Source organism: Polistes fuscatus, unplaced genomic scaffold (genome assembly GCF_010416935.1).
Source record: "Polistes fuscatus isolate 324 unplaced genomic scaffold, CU_Pfus_HIC Scaffold5, whole genome shotgun sequence".
In the NCBI taxonomy this organism is placed as follows: domain Eukaryota; kingdom Metazoa; phylum Arthropoda; class Insecta; order Hymenoptera; family Vespidae; genus Polistes; species Polistes fuscatus.
Genome location: NW_025113129.1, coordinates 10,306,270 through 10,328,344, shown reverse-complemented (window position 1 = coordinate 10,328,344; position 22,075 = coordinate 10,306,270). Strand labels below are relative to the sequence as shown.

Below are 22,075 nucleotides of genomic sequence, written 5' to 3'. Positions count from 1 at the left end.
AGAGAGAGAGAGAGAGAATGAACGAATACCGCGAGTACGCTGCTCCTAACGAAAGAGAGATCGAGTCGCTCGTTAACGTCCGTCTGGATAATCGATAGCAAGAACCCAAAGTGCCTGCCTGATTATCGATCGCGAGCACGGAGTCAAAGATTACACCGGGTTACCTTCTAAACTCTCTATTATCTCTCTTTTACTACCTACAATCTACGATCTAGACAATAAGACAATTCATTATTTTTAATTGAACAAGTACCGATAATTTGGATTATTTTCTTTACCCTCTCCCAACCCTTTTAATTCTGATTCTACCTATTTAATGTAGATTATTTTCATTAAAAATTGTATGTATTGTATATTGATAAAGTGTTGATCTTTTCAGTCGTATATAGTAGTTAATAATTATTTTTAAAGAATTATTAAATAAAATGCGAGAGTTTGTGAGAGAGAGAGAGAGAGAGATAAATCAAAAATTGCTTTGATGTCGTAAAAGTATCGTATAATAAATTAGGGAAAATTTTCTCGGTACTTTTGTATACGAATATACATATAATCAAGTTGATTATATATTTTAATTAAATATTCCACGTATGAGCGATAAAGTAACGTCGCTTCTTCAAATTTACGATGCGTAAGAATATTAGATATAAGATGTGTGTGTATGTGTGTATGCGAGCGTGTACGTTGACCAGCCTCGAGCTCGTTAACGGACGAGACGGTTAAATAACGCTCGAGGATAGGAAAGGTGAGAGCGAAAGCTGGATTGTGGGAATGGTACCTTCGAAACACAACACATCCACGGCACATGCACCACATGCACACACAAACACAAAAGCTCGAACGTATCTACCCTTTATGGCGTAATATAATACGCTCTCTGCTCGTTTAATCGTTCGACTCTCGTACTTAAGATTAAGAGACGTTTTCGTACAGACTTTTGAATAGGTTTCGTTGAATGGTAGTTGTTTTGGTGAACTTTACGCGTACAACGAGTTCGAGCGCGTGCGCGCGCGCGCGAGAGAGAGACGAAATGCATCTCGTAACCGAAATTAAAGAAATCATTTTAATGGAGATTGGTTTTTCTTTTAACATAAGCCAGGAAACCAAAATTTTCAGAGTTTTTACTTGACAATCGTTTTTCCATTATCAACAAATTTTAGTTCTTCGATTATCTTTTCGGGTATTTCTAGCGGTTAGTAATCCATAAATGGTATTTACTATTTAATTTGATAACCAAAAATAAAATGCACTGTAATAAGAATCAACTGTCAATTAAGTAATTTCGATTTATAAAATTAGTCTCGAATTTGGAGCTCTGCGATGCAAACGAATTAACGATAGAAAACTCGTCCCAAAAAAGAAAAAAAAGGCAGATAATAAATGTCGTATGAAATTGACATAATCTATTTTTCAGTTTTTTCTCTCTCGAAAAAGAAGAGAGAGAAGAATTATCTAAAATTTGTTAAATCTTCGAAATGATTCGCAAAACGGTCGTTACGAAATCAAATGAATTTGCGAGTATCGGGAAAAGATTATCTTTCCTATATCGAGGATCCTCTCGTCTTTTAACATTGAATCGTTCTGTTATTGGATAAACGGTAAATGTTTCCGAACATATATAAAACTGTTATAGAAATGCAAGATACAACAGAAAACACGAGAGAGAGAGAGAGAGAGAGAGAGAAAAAGCAAAACGTTTGAAATCACGTTGCACGATAAATGCAATTACCGTGCGTGCAACCGGTTGTTTGTAAAAATAAGAAAAGGAATGAAACAATGTCGAGAAACGAGTAACAAACACATGAGAAAATAACAAGAAAAAGAAAAGGAAAAAAAGTTTGACCTGTTACAGGATGCCTCGATTTTCTAACTTGAAATTAAACTATTCGAAGAATCATCTCTCTCTCTCTCTCTCTTTCTCTCTCTCTTTCTCTCTGACTTTATTTTTCTTTTTCTTTCTGCCCTTAAGAAAATAGTTCGTTCATTTTCCTCTTTGTTATCGAACAAAGTGCAATAACCTTCCTCGATTTTCATACGTTAACCGCTTCGATTGGATTCCCAATGGTTGTTTTCCTGCTAACCGAAGCTTCCGAAGAAAAGGGCCCGCCGACGACGACTTATCGTTTCCGGATACACTAGCAGCGAGCCTTCACGTAGCAACGATCCTTTGCGTATGCCTGCCGTGATCGTTTCAACAACCAACGATCATGACTTTCGCTAAAACTATTCTACGATTATTGACCTTTCCTTCATTTTCTATCTACATATATTACAAATATGTATTTTTATCATTAGATCTGGTATTATAAATAGAAAACAAAAAAAATAAAGTAAGATAGAATAATAGGAAAAGGTCCTGAGAGGATTGGACGTTCTCGTAAAACAACAGGAGAGATGATCCTTTATATATTACTATAAAATGATCATCATTATTATTATTTTTATTATTATTATTATCATAAACACGAGAACAAAACGAAAGAACACGGAGCTTTTCATTCTAAACTTATGAACGTTCTTAGAGATTTTACGCGTTTCGCTCGAATATTTTATTGTCTCTTGTCCTCTCTCGCAGCTCTATTCTTGGCTCTATTATACTAAAAGGAAATCCGCTTGGGGCTTTCAACGTGTAGTACGACAAACATCGTGGTCCGCGATCTAAATCTAGAAAATTACTAAGCCACTCTAAAATGAACGCCAGGGTCCGCGTTCTTCTAATATATCGCAAGCCCCATCACCAGACGGATCTTTTTTACTTGCTCGTATTCATTGACATGCAAACTGGCGAATACCGGTACCGCCAATCTTGGTTGGTTAGAATTTTTATGCTAATACGGGCGAATTTAATAATTGCGTGATATACGTAAAGCGTGGGGAGAACTCGCGGACAAGATTTTTTTCTTGTCAAAGAAAAAGAAAAATTAATAATGGTAATTTATCTTCTTTCAGAAGAAAAGAGAAATTAACGTAGAGGAACTTCGCGTATCAGTTAATCTTTCTAACTACGCATGCATTCATGTATGCATGCATGTATGTATGTATGTATGTATGTGAGTATGCGTGCTGTGTAACTAACTCACGAGTGCTAAGTTTCTGTCGTAAAAGAAAGTAAGAGCTAATGGGTGAGACCAGTAACAACGTTTCGATTTCAAATATTTGAGATCGGTAGATCTTCGCGTGGGAAAGAACGAAATAAATAAAGAAAAGAATAAAGAAATACGTTATCGAGACGCACAAATTCAACGAGATAAGAAATTCGTTTGGTCGTCTTCCTCGTTGTCGTCTATACCTTTTGTGTACTTATATTATACAGCCTTTGGTCTTTAGAGACTCACCTCAAGTTCTTTTCCCATTGGCACCGTTAGCAAGTAGGCGAAGCCGTGAAATAAAGAAAAATGAAAGAAAAATAAAGAAAGAAAGAAAAAAAGAATAAAAAGAGAAAAATTCGGGAAAGACTCCCCGAGACTTTTTCACACTCGTGTACACACGCACACACGTACACGCACAAATACGTATATATATATATATATACATATACATACATTTACACTTGTACGTACACAATGAAAGAGAAACCGTCGATAAGCCAAAGTGGGCGAAAGGGGGAGTCGGAGGTTGGAGGTGGAGATGAAGGTAGAGGTGGTTGGAGGGGGTGAATCGGAGGAAGAGAATTCTCGCGGTATTCTCGTTATCGTAAACGTACGTAGGTTAGATAAGAGTGGCAAACGAGAGGATCGGTCTTCTTTAAGAGCGATACTCTGTTCTCTTCCACGCTCGATTGTGCGTATAATTCGCAGACAAAAAAAAATAGGAAGAGGAACATCAGGAGAGGGTTGTGGTGGTACGGGTTTGGAAAAACGTTGGATAAACGAAAGAGAAAGGAAATGGATGGAGAAAGGAGAATACTTCGATAAGGGTGATCGTACGCGTGGGAATTAAACGGCTGTCTCTAGCTCACAGTCTGCTTTCTCTCTTTCTCTCTCTCTCTCTCTCTCTCTCTTCGTTGCTCTCGATTACGAGAGAGAACTATCTTCAACCTTTCTTGAGAATGAAACGCTCTTGGGATGCTTCTTCTTACCCGTTATACGATTGCATTGCCGCTAAGTTCTCTCTATAACGGATGAAAGACGAACATCGCGTTACTTCGAGAAAGATAGTAACTAACCATAAGTATAGTTATATGTAGTAATAGGTACATACTTTCAAGACTCCAAAGACGAGACTCTTAAGGCCTTTATTCGCGTTCATACACGAAGATGTATGTTATGTTCTATATCGATTCATTAGTTTTATGATAGATATTGAAACGTATGTAACTTCGGCATTTAACTTGTATCAAATGTATGAAAAATTTCACGTATTATTTCTATTTTAGTTTTATATTAATTGTTTGAGAATAATTCGTAATGTTAAATTAATCCACATTTTATTATATTTAAAAGTTTCGCGAATACACTCGATATGTTTATTCGATAGAGAATAATTCGTTTATGTTCGATCAAAAATCGTTAATCACACTTTTTCGTATGAAACATTAATAGTAATATTATACGAAGGCATTAACAAAAAGCATACTTTTGTCACGAGCTTGATTTTTCCTATTAAAAATTAATTACTTTTCGGCTAAATATTGACGCGAGACTTTAAAGTAATATTTTCCATTAGATAATAACGAACGTTTCGATAATATTTATAGTGTCAATATATGAATCTTAAGTTTCGGATGTGATGCGTTCTAACGTTTTCTTTTCTGTCTTCCGTAAGTAAACGACAAGCGGCAAGGATCGACTCGACAAGTTTACTTCTTCTATCGGTCTTACCTTTCCTCCTCGTCGTTCTTCTTCTACTTATTTCAAGCGAGATCGATCACGAAGCGTATCGAGGTCGGGCTTCGAATAAAATTTGCACATACATATTTTACTTCCTATCCATCCACGCCCCGTCGAAACGAATCGAATGGAAGGACGAATAACGAAAAGAGAGAGGGAGAAAGAGAAAGAGAGAGAGAGAGAGAGAGAGAGTCTATATAGGGATCGATCATTCTTCAGACCACCGGACGCGTATCCCTCGCTAACAGACTTTAAAAGATCGACTGAGATTTATTTTAAATGCTAATTATAATATTAAAACGTTCAACCTATGTAGACTATATAACACTTTCCTGACCCGATAAGTCACCGAATCCTGCCAACTGATATTTATATATATTTTAAATGCTTATTATAATATAAACTCATTGTGTCAGATACGTTCTCCTGATTAATAATCTGTTCGTAGACTATATAAAACTTTTCACCATTCCAACAACAGTTAATCAATATTTTTCACTTACCTCTCTTGCAACATTTATCACGATACTTGGAACTTGGACACTTGGGAACTTTGACATTTTGGGTTTTTATAAAATCACGATTTGTTTTAATTAGTTCTATACGAGTGTTGCGGTTAATGCAACTTGAGTGTAATTAAAATTTGATCAGTTACAGTTATCTTTTAACATTACTCGAGATTATTCTTAGTTTGTCGTGTGATATTAATTTCGAATGATAAAAGATAAATCTAATTTTTTATTCGTGAGAAAATAGTACTGGGTTGTAACATGTAATCTTATCGTTTGCTTCAATTTATTAAAACAAAATAAGAAAAGGGGGACGACAATAAGTAACAATCCAATCAAATACGTATTCGATTAAGTTAGTATACCCATTAAGTGTATTAAATATAAGATAAGTCATAGATGAGAGAGGGAGAGAGAAAGATATCCCATGATGATATTCTCGGTATGGTTTCTCAGGGACATTGGTGCAAAGCAGTTTCCACGATTCTCCACGATTTCCCGTAGGACAGGAAGAGAGAAATGAAGAGTAGGAACATCATCTCGAATGACAACGACGAAGCGAGTAAGCTACTTCTATCTAGAGTTCTCTCTCTATCTCTCTCTTCCTCTCTCTCTCTCTCTCTCTCTTTATACATATACGCACTTTTTCCACCTAAACTCATAGTACGCAAGTTTCCTCATCGCCATTTGCATATTCAACTGGTTCGTTTTCTCAGTTGGTTCCTATCCCTGTTACGATAGTGTCGTTCTCGAACTAGTAGTAGCGCAATGTCGCCTAGGAAACGTTTCCCTACGAATTATATCGAAAGTTCGAATTACACCTAGGAATACTTGCTGACGATACCGACGTTTAATGTCGCGCCAGTTAAGCTCGTCCGTGATCGTTTCGTTTGTTGGATAAGATTACAATTAGATACAAAATGAGATAAAGAGAGAAAGTTGAGGAAGGAAGGGTGGGACGTTCATCCATTTGTTTTAAACGAGATCATAAACATTTTATATGGGAATAATATATTAACGGGAGACGCTTATCCTATCGCAACCCCTATAAGTAATTACCTGTATCAAGGTATTGTGGTACACCCTGTATGTCTCTCATTTGTCTCGTATATATCTGGTCGTACTTGAACTACAAGCTAGGAACGTAAGGGTTGGTGATCGCGCGAAGGTCACTATCTTTCCTCTCTTACTTCTTACTTTCTTTCTTTCTTTCTTTCTTTCATTTGGTCTCTCGTTTTCTCGGGGCACTCGTATCGATGATCGAATCATCGCACGGAATGTTGGGTTCGCGCGCAAACGCGTCGGAGGACACGTCGTTGACCGCATCATGTCGTTCGTCGAGTTTGCCTTACTCCTATCTTGCCCATCGAGGCGCCGCCTTTGCTTGTCGAGGCAGATTCTTTTTGTATTTTCCTTTTCCTACGAAACTCTTTCTCTCTCTCTCTCTCTCTTTCTCGTAAAAGGAAGGACACACGAGAAACGTAAAAGTAGGCGTTGCGATCGACACGACTGACGCACGATCGGTCGCCCAACAACGATCTTAACCTCGCCCCAGGACAAATAATATTACAGAATTCTCGACAACTGGAGTACATATAGATATTTATGTCCGTCATCGCGAATCACGATTATTTTCGAAATGAGTACATTATTCTAGTGTGTTTCTATAGAAAAAAAGAAAATAACATTAATCTCTTTCCAAGATGGTACGATTAAGATTCTTGACCTTTGATCCGATTTAAATCTTAACGCGCAACCAACCAACTAACCAACCAACCAACCAACCAATCAACAACAACCCATTATATTAATTAAATCAGAATTTATTGAGTTTAAACTCGAAATCGTTAAATAAGAACGTGGGTAACTTTTTGATTGTTCAGGATGATTCATGCGACTTCAGAAATAGAGAGAAGTAGAGAGAGAGAGAGAGAGAGAAGTTTCATCCTTTCGTTTATCCAAGTGCACGAATCGATTGAGATAATTTTCGTTGCGTAAGAGAGATATCCGATAGAGGAAGTAGCGAGAGAACAATGCAGTCGTTCGCATCGGAATGCTATTCTCACTGCGTGGTAATGCACCGCGGAGGAGTAAAGTGCGCGTTCTTAACTCGAATATAACTGCCTATTCATACTTGCCGCTTTTCAAGGTGAGTCCCGTGCGAAACTTGCTAGCTAGCTAGCTAGCTAGCTAGCTGGCTGGCTCTCCAAACTAAGCAACGATTCATCGCGATAAATATTTCGATGCGCACGAAGATGAAACGTTTAATATTCCGTCATATTTTAAAGGTATACGCACAGAATGAGGAAAACTTCTCGGATCGTTCGAAAATCTTCTCAACGATTTTCAACGAAACACGTTTATTTTATTTAATCAGTTAAATATGTTTTTATACGTATATACGCATAGATTCAAAACTTTATTTAGATGATATTTGACGTGTTTATAATCGTTACGTAAAATAATAAATTATCAGTTATTAGGCAAACTTCTAATATCAGAGAAGAAGTAAAAAAAAACATGTTATTTTGGTGATACATATTCTTTATATTACTAATAATACTTGGATGGATAATTTTATTCGTTTCGAAACACCATATATCTTTAAATCCAGATAGGGTGATCAGGGTTGCGGAAAGGTATTGTTAAGGTTCCTCAAACCCGTCAAAAGGGTTTGCGTAATAACGACAATATTTAATATATATAATCTGCACAATCTTTCCAAGCAACCTTATACAATACCAAGGATTTATCTTATCAAAAAAAAAAAAGAATAGAAATAGGATAGACAGATTTATTGAATCTATTGAACACAGTGCAATATCTAATAATTACAGGTATAAATAGGCTTACGGGTTATTAGAAAACAGGTTAATGTTATCGTTAATTACTGCAGCTACGAATACGAAATGAGAGAGAGAGAGAGAGAGAAAGAAATAGAGATAGAGATAGAGATAGATGGATAGATAAAGGGTAGACGAAGAGCATCAGTCAAAGGGCGGATCGGAAATCGAGGTACTCGCGGAATGCGGAATGCCGGAATACCGGCTTGTATATTGCTCACCAACCATTCGGTAATAGTTACACGTGTATGCCATAACGGATACACGCTCGACGCTTGGTTGGTATCGGCATAACACCATCATCACCCTTCGGCCGTTCTTCCCAAAGTGTTCTTCCAACCCTCTTCCTCCCTCCCTCCCTCTCTCATTCTCTTTCTCTCTTTCACTCTCGCTAGGCTACCGACCAAGTTATGCGCTTTAAGTCTAAACGTTTTGTAGTTTCGCTAAACCGCAACCGTTCGTGTTCTCGATTATGAGAGGTATACATGAGCGAAATACTTGCGCAGGGCGTTTAAACGTGACCTGAACTTAGCGGAATAAGAGGTGAGCTGCTACCCGTCTCTAAGTGTTCCTCCTTTTGACCAAACTCAAAGATAAAATGATTATATATCCTAAATCTCGAATATTCTAAAACCCTAAATTTTCAATAGATTATTATTCGTGCAACATTGTATTTAATAAATACAAAATTCATATTTAACCACGCGCAATATACGAGTCTAATATTCTCATCGATCCGATATGATCGTAAAACCAAACATTATATGGAACAATTTAAATATTATTCCTAATAAAACGACGATTGTAATAATAGAAATAATTATAAACGAAGTTAATTAACGTTATCACGAGTACATTTATTCGTCGTCGTAAATACTCTTTCGCGGACAGTGAAATAACAACTAACCTACCTAAACGGAATTATTTTCACATACGTAGTACATTATAAAGATACAGAAATTGATTTGGGGCGTTTTAGAAGTTACGATACCAGGTCACATTAGACTCGATCTGGATTCGAAGTAGATCGCATGAATCGTTTAGAGAGGCACGCCTTGGACAGTGTTATTGGTGCTAGGGTACCATCCATCTAGAAAGTAAAGGGGGAAGCAGGATGTTGTTTGGATGGCTCGTAAGCACGTAGAGTACGGCCGAGTAGGAGCTAGTAGGGCGAATGTAAGTATCTTTCTCTCAAATATACACACACACACTCTCTCTCTCCCTCTTACTCTAGCTTCGGGTTAGAGCGGAAGTAATCGTTTTAACGCGCAATGGCAGCGATCGTTAAGTACCGCGGGCCTCGCGTTACGTCAGTCTATGATCGTGCTACGGCTACAGTACGGTCGTACTACGCCCTACGACTACCTACGTGGTTCGCATACACGGCCGGACACGTAACCGTCGACCCACGCGCCATTGTCTTCCTTTTCGGAGACGTTGCCTGACGTAAGGAAAGTCTTTAACTGATGTAAGAGAGAGAGAGAGAGAGAGAGAGAGAGAGAGAGAGCAGGAGAGATATACGCTCACAGATACTCGATTTCATTGATAGGAAGATTATCTTCGTTCTTATAAACGTTTGGGCATCATTCGAGAATATCGTATTCTCGTGAATGTACATTCGAGAATATTGGGACGTTGGTATGTGTATATATATATATATATAAGCGTTAGTGAAATTATTAGAAGTTAATAAGAAATATCTTGAAAATTTGGTAATTACTTATACTGAGTGATTTTATTCGTAGGAAGATGGATTAAATGGTGGCGGTGAAAATGTTGGTAAAATAGGATCTGTTAAGGTATATTCGATAGATGGTTATAGTCGATCGATCTCGTACGATTGTGAAAGAAATAATTTCATTTGAAAGGACGAAAGTCCCTCGGACGAAGAAACGAACGGAGGAACGAATTTGCGATGATCATCGGCTAAAAAGTTCCCTCAGCTTGACGTCGAACTGTGTTCGGATGGCATCGGATCTGATTGGGGGGGACTCGATCCGAATTTAAGTTCCATTCCGAGGAGGTCTCAATTTCGGCCATTTACTCGAACTTCATCGGATCAAAGTGAAACTTGGCTCGAAGCTGATTCCTTTCGACGATAGTTCCGACCCGTTTATCTGCCGATCGAATTCCGTACGCTTCTACGTTCTAGCTAGCTACGAACGTTTGCAAGGTTTGGATTCCTTTCCTTGGCAAGCGCTAGAATTAGAAAGCGCGTCCCGCTAAAAGATCCTTGAACCATCTCCTATCTCTCCCTTTTTATCCTCCCCTTCGATTTTGACGCGAGCCTGAAGATTTCATTCGTAAAAATGTTACATATTCTACTATCTCGGTTAGCAGTCTCCAGAAAATCGTTTTATCCTTTACTTCTCTGCTTACGCGAATATATTACTTTTCATTGTTATCATCAATTATTGTCAATAATTTTACATACACGTAATCTTATGAAATCAAATTGGAAATATTAATCGATTTTAGTTATGCAATTATTTTGATGATACGTCAATATGATATAACAATCTTTGTATTAACGATAAAATAAAAAATATACAAATAATAAAGAATTCAATTATTGCACGCTAACGGAACTCTTCTTACGGATGCCAAATATAATCGATACGTCTGAACCGAAAAGGGTTAAAGGAAATCGAAAAATCTTTCTAAGTAAAGCAAGAAGAAGAAAAAGAAGAAGATGAATAAGAATAAGAATAAGAATAATAATAAGAAGAAGAAGAAGTCATCGAGACGTTCCAAGAACGTCAGCAGGCGCCTCCTCGTCGTCTTAAGTCTTGGTCTTCGTTGCGTGCACGCGCGAACGTTGATCTCTCGCGAGATCGAGAGAGAAATCGAGAAAAAAAAGAGAGAAAGAGAGAAAGAGAGAAAGAGAGAGAGACTAAAAGGGAGAGAGAAGATCGAGCTCTCTCGGTCGAAGGATGCCAGTGGTGCACGTGTATGGGGAGTCGGTGGTATTCCGCCAAGTCTCACGGCTAACGCCATACAACGTGAATCATACCAAGTTCCGGTCCGACCCACGCGAACTTGTCCCTGAAAAGAGGCGCGTCGGTCTCGGCCAAGTCTCACCAGCGTCTCGACGACGTCCGTCGTCGATTTCTTACCCCACCTCCCTCCGACTCCCCTCTAATCAAAATTTTACCTTTTCTTCTTCTTCTCTTTCCAACAGCAGCAGCAGCAGCACCACCACCACCACCACCACCACCATAACCAACACCACGCTCGATCCAAACACTTACAATTGGATCACAATTTTTTCTCCTCCCGTCATTATGTTCATTTTCATAATAATCTTTTTCAATCGAAAACTATGTATAAAAAGATTTTATTCTTTTTTTTGGTAAGATTAATTGGATACTCGAACGATGAAAGGTGGTTAATTCGTTTACTTGTAGGAAATATCAATCCATCATGATTTATCCTAGATAAGTCTACCGTCACGTTGTGAGGTAAATTCTAAGCCAACTTATTAATAAGCAAATTTTGTTCATTACTATATATGTCACCTTGATATTAATTAATATTCGATTTTTCAGAAATTTTGGATAATCTATTTCAAAATACAATTTTTAATACTTCGGGACACAAATCCTAGTGCTTAATTTTTCTTAGAAATAAATGAATTAACCTTCCGTCGCTTTAATATCTAAACAATCTGTTATAACTAAGAGAGAATAGCATCCTTTTTCTATTTTTTTTTTCTTTACCGTTTTATGCTTCGCATTCGTAATTAAAAAGATTATCATTAAAAATATTCTTCGTTCTAACGGAATTCATTTAATTTCAATCTACCACGAATCAATCTGATTTCATCCTGAAACGTGGTAATTCTTTTCAGTAGAGAACAATATCGTTTTTTTTTTCTTCTTATGATATTGAACATTCCCTTCGTTAAAGCAGAATAAATAAAAAATTCTTTAAAAGCAAGTTTTCGCATTCATTCTCCCGAGATAGAGAGAGAGAATGAGAGAAGGACGATTGAGAGGAAGGGAAGGAGGAAGGGGGCAAGATTGAGGGGGGTAAAAGGGAAGTAGCAAACGGATTAATTCTCACGCTAGCCATTTCTCGCGCGGAACGGAGATGGTACGTACCATCCAATTACGGAGGACTCTCGTGCTAGCCGCGTAAGCGTCATTTAATCGCAACCTACGTGACTACGCGGGAATCAAGACGTTAACTTCGATGGAAGCCCTTCCCCCCTCCTCCCCCAGCCCCGAAAGAGACGCTAATATCGGGACTTAAATTAACTCGAGAAATCCTTTCAGGGTGCCATAAACGTATCTCATCTTTAAGCATCGATTATCATCGTTCTTGAAATAATTTCACTTTCTAACACCATTCGATACCCTTTTAATATTGGAACATTCTCCCAAACGGCTTGTTTTATTTTATCGTCCAATCGCGTGACTTTTAAATAAACTTAATGATGCAATAACCAAAATGGTCGGGACAAAAAATTAATAATAATATATAAAAATAGTAATTTATTAATCTGTTGATGGTAAAAACAATGCCCCTTATTTCCTGATCCTTCGTGAAAAACTTGACTGCAGACGTTATTTGATGAACAAACATTTTGTTTAGAATTAAATGGATCCAAGGATACTGCACAATCTCGATCATATGTTGGAGGTTAAATAATAATTGACAAAAAGACGATAAAAGGTGAAGAATGACGGCACATGCAGAGAGAGAGAGAGAGAGAGAGAGATGTCCAGTCATTCTCGAAGGTATTGCATTATGTAATCCCGAAAATTCGACCGTTAAGCGGTACGCCGATGCGTAACACGCGTTCCACTTGGAAATACCAAAAGAGAGGGGCAGGTCCAGGCGTTTTCTTTTGTGCGAGCTCGGCTTGCGATACCCACTTAATCGAAGTGCACGCGTACCCCGTTATAAACGGGTCCCCTTTCTCTCGACAATTCTGGACCGCCTCCTTCCTCTTCTTCGTCTTATGCCAAAAGCCGTTTGCCAAAGAATACCGCTTTGCCGCCAGGAAGTTGCCAGACGTTGTTTCCTCCTCTAACTACTACGACATCCCCTCTACTCGACTACATTTTTCTTTTCTTCTTTTCTTTTTTTGTTTTTTAATTTAAACGATACGGTATTTTGAAATTTTCCGAAATATACCTATCTATGTTTCAATCATTCTTTAGATTATTGTCGTATCGTAGAAATAAACAAAAGTCAACGCAAAGAAGAAGTACTCATGTACATTTCAAATACAGTTGACTACTTCGTGCTCGTATGTCAACCGGATGAGAATATCGTTTGGCAGGATTTGTAGCGGATAATTCGATATCGTTTGTATGCTGATGCCATTCCCGGAAGATATAACGAAGCCTTTGTGAGAAGAACACACCCTGCTAACTTAGATCCTTTGTAGTTACCTAAGCGCCATGTGCAGCTGTTTGACGCTACGCGACGCGACGCTACGCAAAACACGTCGTATTTTGACGATCTCTCGTGTAAAATCCTGTTTTCAGTGTCTGCATTCTACTCGAGTCACCTGCTCAACGAGATTCGACCTTTCTGTTGCAGGATAACGTAGACGTAGAGTAAGTACGTTGGACGTTACAAACGCTACGCTGCGATATTAACTTTTCCATTAGTTCGTAATGAAATTTTTCGATCAAACGTATACCGGTATGGAACCATGTGATGAAACACGTAAAACACAGCCACCCGAATAACTCGATTGGTATTGCTGATAGAAAATAAAAAAATCTCTCAGACAAAATTAATCCTATTTTATATACGCGTATTCGCTAGTGTTAGGTATACGTTACATTTTTATATTTTCTTATTTCTATTTTATATAATATATTATATAATAAAACACAAAATATGGAACCTACCTCTTCGTATCCTCAATTATTCTAATGGTAAATTTGAAATGTCTTAACCGATATGTATAAATCTTATTGTTAATAATAACATGCGTACAAATATAATAATAAAAATATAATAATGATAAATATATAAATAATATCTTACGATCAACACTTGGATAGGGTGTTGACAGCAGAAAAAGAAGAAGAAGAAGAAGAAGAAGAAGTAGAAAAAAAGAAAAAAGAAGATAAATCGATAAGAGGAAAAAAAAAAGGGAAAAAAAAAAATAGTGTAAAGGGGGTCGTTAAAGTGAGGAGACGAAAATTGTAGAAGGATAGGCGTGCGTGAAGCATGCGAAGCGAGTTAAAAACGTTATCGCGGTTTCACGGTCTATCGCATTGCTTTTGCAATGTGTGCGTTGGTTCTCCGTCTTCGTCAGCGTTTTTTCCTGTCGTGGAAAATAAAAGGAAAAGAGTAACAGAGGGGGGCGAGCGCGCGCGCACGCGCACGCGCACGTACGGCAGAAAAAAAGGGAATAGGATGAAAAAGAAAAAACAGAAAAAGGGAAAACCGTGCCAGAGAGAGAGACAGAGATATCGCGAACCCTTAGGTTCGCTTTCGAAAGCAGAAAAGAGAGGGAGTCAAAAGGGTGGGAAGGGTTAGGAGAGAGGGTGAACAAATGGCCTTGGAACACGTCGAATTCGAGCAACGTACTTCATCGGTTCTACGCACGAACCACGGGAGAAAGGAGGACGATTTACTAATTAAACTTTTCGTTCCTGGGTATATTGAATATATATAGTATTTTACGCGATACTTTTTGATTTTTCTTTTTTTTTTTTTCGCCCTCTTTGTATTATTTTGTTTTTCTTCGCGAAACAGTTTCGTTCCATCCACGCCTAACAAATTTAGCGAGCATTTAAATATTTCACCCGGAAAATATATAGGTAGGTTAAGCTCCGTGTGCGAGTATGTGTGTGTGTGTGTGTATGTATGTGTGTATATGTGTGTACGTGTATTCCTAATTCTATCTCAAAATAGTTTCTTATTTTTTCAGCTTTTTCCACGATAGACCGTAACCGCGTTCGTCATTCCGGAATTAAAATTTTTAACCTTTTTCACTATTAATTTTTCTACCACGAAAATGTATCCGATAATAACGTAACTCGAAGATTTCTATTATTCCAGTTTCGTTTTTTCGTTAAATCGTTGTTGATTTTAACTTTAACAATTTTAATTTACCTCCTGATCGAACTTACAAAAAAGCTCGCGAGGAATGCTAACAAATGGAAATACTTTGAAAGGATTATTGAAAAAGAAAAAAAATGAGAAAATGCGAGAGCTAATTTTTCGAGTGACAATTTAACTCATTTAAATTACGTTCTCTTAACAAACGATCCCTTAAATAAAATGAGGAAAAAGGAAATAAGAAGGCATTAATTATGGTTTGTTTTTATTCAAAGATGAATTAAATTCAAGACCATCTACCATTTACCCTTTCCAACCATCCCTTAAGAACGTTTTTCTTTTATCGCGCGGTACCGTGAGCTGAGTCGTGTGGAACTACTGCTTGCAAACGATCTCGAGTGACACAAAGACAACACAATGCCCTAGGAAACGCAACGAGCTGTATCTTTTACTTTCAACGCTATTTTTCAAAGAGGATCGTGAAAAAATATATGCGACAGAAACGAAAGAAAAAAAAAGAAAAAGAAAAAGAAAAAAAGAGAAGAAAGAAAGAAAGAAAGAAAGAAAGAAAGAAAACTAAAGATAAAGATAAAGAAAAGAAGAGGTTCCTTTATTTTCCTCTCTGTTTGTGGCGAGCTCACCTTAACCCACCCCATTAACCCCCACTCCCACTTATCATCCTCGTACTTCTCGTTATTTCGAGAACTCCGTTTCGATTTACCTTACAGCAGGTGACAAACAGTGTAACCGTTGTTCTATTCTTATAGGTACCTTCCTTTCTTCCTTCTTTCCTTACTTCATTTTCACTAATGAATCCTTTAACATAATTAAGTAGCAACGAGAGGCACAATCTTCATCGACTTCCACTTCAATTAACGACAATTACCGAAGCAATAATTACGAAAGAAAACATCGGGAATGACGAATCGTGTCTTTGAGAGAGAAAGAGAAAATCTCGAAAGCAACGAGAGTTCCTTCGGCATCTAAAATTACAAAGTGTCCCCGAGTTTTACTCTTGTCTATATAATTTATTTCAAAGTAAGGTTATTTTGTAAAAATATTACCTTATATATATATATAAGAAATATACGTCGTACACCCCGCATGATATGATAGGAATACACGTTTTCAACATCAGCAAATATAAAATTGGAAGGACGAGTCGGTCCCGTATCTTCGACGTAGAGAATCATAAAATGCTTTTATATGAATATTTTTCAGCCGGAAGTCTATATGCATATCGATTTCTAGATCCCAAACATGAGTTCATCTTTGCAGTATGGTCTTCACGGCAAAAAGACGTATCTTCTTATCTTTTTCCTGAAGCAGAGAGATGTCAAACATGCGACTCGCCGACAAGTGGTCTTCTGTTATCCCAACAAAAATGATAACCTGTATGATTTTGTACTTTTATTTCTTGATTATATCTACGGTTTCATATTTAAATGTCTAGAAAAAAACAGCTGACCGAGTAATTCGAGGATTTGAATTTTTAATACGAATTTTTATCGTAATTTTTTAATATTATTATAATTTTAGATATTATATATTTAATTTAAATATTTAATTTTTAATATTATCGTAATTTTTATCGTAATACGAACGCGTTTAAAAGGGCCTAACGTGTCATCATTATTGTCATCATTATTCACACTGTTCCTAGCATTTGATTCGCTAGAATTATATACAGTATTGTGATTTAAGATCTTCGTATAATTTGGTTTAAACACAGGAAAAAAATGACGCAACTAACAACTTTGAATTGAAATCGATGATTTTCTTCCACTAGCCTCGATGAGCTCTCGAGTTACGGGACACGATAGATTTCTTCGAAGCTCGTCAAAAATATTCACAACCTTCGAAGATCTCTTAGCGAAAAGTCCTCGCGAAAGATATTTTTCCTTCCGAACGAAAAGAAAAGAAAAAAAAAGAAAAAAGCAAAAAGGAAAACCTAGGAAAGATAAGAAGACCGTAGAAGATGAGCCGCGCACCGGTTATATCTCACTTTCTCTCGTGTGGTGTGGTGCGGTGCGCTGCTTGGATTTATGGTCTAATGCAAATTTATCGCTATTTTATTCCTATCTTCTTCTTTTATCCTATCTCTTCGAACCCCGGGTTCGAAAGAAAGAATAGAAAGTGCGAAAGAGGGAAAGAGAAAAACAGAGGAAGATAGAAGAACGTAAGTACATAGGAATAACGAAGCGAGAAAGAAAGAGAAAGAGAAAGAGAAAGAGAGAGAGAGGGAGAGAGAGCCGAAAAAAAAAGTTGTACGTAGAGAGAAGCTTCTTCAAAAAAATTGTGATTTCTTTTAAATTATGAGCTCCATCAATTTTCACGTCCGGCTTGCAGCATTCGCGCTAACTCGTGCCGCGAGTACGTACCTTCCTAGGGCATTATGAGGGCATAGAATAAAAGAAGAAAATACGGAAACGAAGGTAGGTAGGAAGGAAGGAAGGAAGGAAGGAAAAGGGCGAGCAATGAGAAGAGGAGGAAAGTGTTGGGTTCTCGCGGGGTGTCGAGAGGTACTGGTAGGGGTAGGGGTAGGAGTAATACCGGGGTTAAAACGATGCTTTATTACACCGTTCCACTCATTCTCCAACGTTTCTTTCGCCTTTTTCTCGTCCCGCAAGAATCGTAAAAGCTGCGCGTCGAAGAAATATTACGGGCGTGATTCTGCGGTTGGTTAGAGAGAAGCTAGACTTTTACGTACTTCCATAGGGATGATCTTCAGTTTCTCCTCCCCCCCCTCCATCCCATCCCATCCCTTTCCCTTACCCATCTTCTTTCTCTTTCTCTATCATTCTACTCTTCGCTATGATCCCCGATGGAATACCATCGATAAGATTTCACCAAAGATCCGGATATCATTCGTCTTGCTTACGAGAATCGTTCTTCGCGAATATAATAACGTTAGCTAGGATAGAAAGGATAGTATTATATTTTCCATTTTTTCTTTATTCGGAAGTCATACAAGTTGAAACGTTTGATACGATTTAAATGATTGTTAATTATTAGTCGAGAAAAAAAAATGTATATGTATTGTAGTTTAAAAATGCGGAATACAAGTTGGATATTTTATCCTATTTAAAATTGAGCGTAAGACTAGCACGTTTTTCTCTATGATAATCGGTTAAAGTTTCTTTTATCTATTCTTGTTTATATTACTTCCCCTGAGGCTATATGAGCATAACGAAAAGTAATATTCGTAATAAATAGAATTTCCTTTTAAGGAAAGTCACGTAAACAACGTTTAATAAAAGAACTTTCACAGAGGATAATGTGTCAGTCTAACGATGGATTCCGAAGAGGACGGTACGTAAATCATATACTCCGAGCTTTTAGACAATAATAGACACTTCTATCGATTAATTAACAATCATTTTAGGTATGTCTTATACTCTAATATATTTTATTAATATTTAGGATTGTGTTTAAACTAAAATATATATTTTTTTTATGTGATTTCTTTTTATTGTGATAACTTTGAGTTGAAAATTTACATCTAATAAAATATTTGATTCAAAATTATTTAATGTTCGAAGTATATTAATAGATATGTGATTTTTATTAAAATGTATCTTATTTTATTTTCACTTTAATAGATATACCGATTTTATAATAGTAAAAAATATTTAACTCCCCTTGTTATATCAACACGTACGATTATAAAATATAGAAATTTTCTGTATATTATTTTAATATTTGTTTAATTCACTTGTTATAAATATTGCTTTCAAGTTAAACTCACACATTAATTTAACAGCAATTAATGTATACAAATATATTTATTTCTAAAGATTCTTATTTATTTTTAAACACACTTTGTTAATAGTTTTCAAGCGAAAATCTAATAAGAATTTAAGGGGAACACTCATCAATATAAATTTATTGATTAATCCACGAGAATTTAATAAAGTCCTACCAGAAGTATCGCGAATTCTCTCTTAAAAAAGATTACGATAAAATTCGAATGATTCTAATGTCAATTTTGCATCGGATACAGTGTTCCCTTTGATTGGAAACTGCAGGCATTTATTTTTTTTTATGAGTGAACTTTCTCTCTCTCTCTCTCTTTTTGAGAAGAGAAAGAAAAGAAAGTAAAAAGGTGTATTAGAAATAATGTAATTACAGCGAAACACGTTGATAGCTCATTTCCATTTTCTCAAAAAGTTTATTCCGGTGGATTTTGAACGAGATTTCACTTCGTAGAAGAGAAAGTAACGAGATTTCGCATCGAAAAGGCACATCGCGTCGTGAACGCGTCAAAGATAAAACTTGTTTGTTAGAAAAAAAAAAAGAGGTTGGGGAGTAAGTGGTAGGGGTAGGAGAAGAGAAGAAGGAAATAGTGAAATCCGCGATAAAGCAGTGAAAAAGTATGATAAAAGTGTACCACCAGAGTCTCGGTGTCAGACAAGGAACCAATCCCTATCAAGAATTCTTCCCCTTTTTCCTCCCCTTCTTCAAGCGTAGAATTTCACACCGAGAAAAGTTTCTTTCTCCTCTCGCAAAGGCCAAACAGAAAAGCGTTCTGATACATTTTAACGTGGAAGGAGAAGAAGGAAACAAGCTCTTAGGAATCTCGAAATATCGCGAAAATAACTCCTCTTCTTTTACTCTTCTTCTTTTTCTTTTGCCTAATACGCGTGAAAGAATGCAACACTAGACCATTATCATTTTGTCTAGAAAAATATATTTAATAATGCACGCTTTAATTAACACGCGATAGAATTCATTCGAAAGTGATTTTTTTTCTTTATTTCGTTAACGTAAAATAATATGAAAAGAGTTATAAGGTACGGAAAATGTTTATAACATTATTTTCGGATATAAAATTTTGTAATAAATTTGAAAATATTATCGGAATTGTTATAAACATTGTAATGAATATTGAACGATACTCGTAATAATAAAAGTAAATCGTAAATCAAATATCTCGGAAGAGAAATTTTTCAATTAACATGAAATATTCTCGAAATAGAATTCCGTATCCTAATCGTTCTCGCAATTAGCGACCCTTTCTTATAATCAACGAATACCATGATTAACGGTCTATCTCTTAAGCAAGTGTCAATAACGTAGAGTCGTCTACTTAACAGAAGAACGTTAATTAATCAAACGATTGATTAACCTGATACGGACGCATGCCATTCGTTCCACGTTTATTAAAGAAATATGTTATTAGATAACTATTTTTTTTTTCCTACTGTAGAATAAAAGTGGAACGGGGGGAAAGTGTGGAGAAGAGGAAAAAAGAGGAAAGTGGAAAAAAAAAATGGGCGTTACACGCTCGATGATATTTTTAACTCTCTAATAATCCGACGCGTATTCCAATTAAGGTAGGAGCCGTTGTAATCAGGGTAATAGTCGAACCGGTAAGTACAATACGTAAAGGGTACATACGATGTATCCTGCAATGTATCCTGCAATGTATCCTGCAATGTATTATCGTGAAACGAGATATTATACCTCACGACCACCGGCAAAGCGTGGTAACCGCGTTCTGCATTACCATAATTGCCACACCGAACTACGAATCAAATATTTCGCTTGAGATTTTATACAAGGATCTATCTTACCGTGGCATACCTATCGACTTTCCATCACATTGGATGAATTACTGTGGAAATAAACAAAATCATATAAGAAAAAAATAAAGTTAACAAAAAATTTAAATACAATATAATCCAATCGTTCCGTATATCGAAAATCAAAGAAGTAGATAATAAATGAATAATAAATAATAATAGAAATAAATCTATGCGTTTTGTATACTAAAATATCAAACGAAAAAAAAATATATATATATATCGTACATATATTCTATAGAATAAAAAACAAATAACAAAATATCAATGAATAACGAATACAAAAGAAAAAGAAAAAAAAAAAAAAGAGAAATATAAATTGATAAATCAAAATTTAATTCGGCCGTTTAGTATTTTTCAGAATCGAAAAGGGAAATAGGGACACGCAAAGTGAGTGAAAAAGAGAAAGGTAGGTATATAATATAAAAAGAAAAAAAAAAAAAAAAGAAAAGAGAGAGAGAGAGAAACGGTAGGAAAACGAAGGTAAAAGCAAGTAGAATCAACGACCGATCACACGAGCTGGCCGATAGCCAAGCTTGCAGTTGATTTCGACGCCAGTTCTCCAACGAGAGAGGAGCGCACTAGGTACCTCAAATACCGGAGGGAAAAAGAGGGAGAGAGAGGGAGGGAGAAACGAAGCGGGTAACGGAGCGGGAAACGAAGCGGGAATACGGTCGCTTGAAAATTGCTCGATGTCCGGCATCGGCCATCGGAAATTATACTAAACTGTTTCGACGAAAAACTCTTTTCCTTCTCCCTCTCTCTCTCTTCTCTCTTTCTCTCCTATGTGTATATATATGCGTGTGTGTGTGTGTGTGTTTTTTTTTCCCTTCTTTATTTTATATTTTTTCTTCCTTATTTTTTTTATTTCGATTCTCTTTTTCTACCTTTCGTCCGCTGCTTGACGAGGAGCCAGTGAAATAGACCGAGAAAGAACACGTTTCCATTATTTTAGAATAGAGGAGAAATAAGGGAGGAAGAGGCGGTAGCCAGAGGGGGGTGTGGGAGTTGTTAGAGGAGGCAGACGGTAAAACGTGTATATACGTTGAGAGTTATACGAATTTTGTACGGTTCGATGATCTGGACGATAATATCGGACATTACCATAATATATATATATATGTATAATATAAGTGTATTGACTCTTTCTTTTTCTTTCTATCATATAATTTTCAGACTATTTCAGAGAAAACAGATGGCGCGTAGAAAACTTTTGGCGATTCTGCACAAAGAGAAGAACGTCCGATGGAATTGATTTTCTTTTTTTTTTTTTTTTTTTT

At 36.6% G+C, this 22,075-nt stretch overlaps 1 protein-coding gene and 1 long non-coding RNA gene across 3 annotated transcripts in view; one reads left to right on the top strand and one right to left on the bottom strand.

The window, feature by feature from the left end:
• Positions 1-22,075, bottom strand: part of LOC122522597 (rhomboid-related protein 3-like) — an 81,056-nt gene that overhangs the window by 5,320 nt on the left and 53,661 nt on the right. The window lies entirely within an intron of this gene.
• LOC122522598 lies at positions 9,475-10,847 on the top strand. Of its 2 annotated transcripts, none has more exons than XR_006305105.1 (2): positions 9,475-9,812; positions 9,924-10,847. It is a non-coding gene; the product is annotated as an uncharacterized LOC122522598 (long non-coding RNA). The 2 variants fall into 2 exon arrangements; XR_006305106.1 differs by having other exon boundaries at positions 9,475-9,816.